This window comes from Chanos chanos, chromosome 16 (assembly GCF_902362185.1).
Source record: "Chanos chanos chromosome 16, fChaCha1.1, whole genome shotgun sequence".
In the NCBI taxonomy this organism is placed as follows: domain Eukaryota; kingdom Metazoa; phylum Chordata; class Actinopteri; order Gonorynchiformes; family Chanidae; genus Chanos; species Chanos chanos.
Genome location: NC_044510.1, coordinates 15,479,114 through 15,480,135, shown reverse-complemented (window position 1 = coordinate 15,480,135; position 1,022 = coordinate 15,479,114).

Genomic DNA, 1,022 nt, shown 5'->3' with positions numbered 1-1,022 from the left:
GAACAGGACACAGGGCTAGAACCATGCTCTCTCTCATGTGTTCTTGTGTGAAATGAACAGGACACAGGGCTAGAACCATGTTCTCTCTCATGTGTTCTTGTGTGAAATGAACAGGACACAGGGCTAGAACCATGCTCTCTCTCATGTGTTCTTGTGTGAAATGAACAGGACACAGGGCTAGAACCATGTTCTCTCTCATGTGTTCTTGTGTGAAATGAACAGGACACAGGGCTAGAACCATGTTCTGTTTCAGTAACTCAGTAAACACCTCCTCCATGCTTTGTTGACACATTGACAGACTTATGAACTCGACTCACATACGGTGCTCAGGGCAGCTCTCCAGGCAACTCTGTCTCTCCTTCTCTCTCTCTCTCACACACACACACAGATACACACACACATATACAGACACAGAGACACCAGTTATAATTATGGCTACTTGCTTTTTTTTTTTTTTTCTTTACTTCTTGAAATTAGTAGGTGTGTTAAATGTACATGATGGGGAAAAAAAAAGAGTCTGTCAGAGAGTCACATGACCATATACCCCTCCTATAAAAAGCCGAATACGAGTCACATGACCATATACCCCTCCTATAAACAGCCAAATATGAGTCACATGATCACACACCCCTCCTATAAACAGCCAAATATGAGCAGAGACAGGAAGAGATTTAAGAAAACAAAAAAACAAAACGTACATACATGTGAAGAAGAACGGAGCAGAAGTCTGACACTGCTGTACCGAACACACTGTGATAAAACACACACTGCTGAGTGACTGAAACACCGTTTGGAGGGTAAAAGGGAATATTTATCTGCGTTAAAAAAAAATCTTTTAAGAATATACATTGTTACTGTTCGTATGATTTTGTTTTTAAACTAGATTTTAGTAGAAAGTGCATTCTATAACCAAAGGAAACAGAGCAGACTCACTTTTTTTCTTTTTTTTTTTGTTGTTTTCTTGTTTTTCTTTAAAAAAGCAGCACTGTACTGATTAACCACTTTATGTGACTGACAGACAT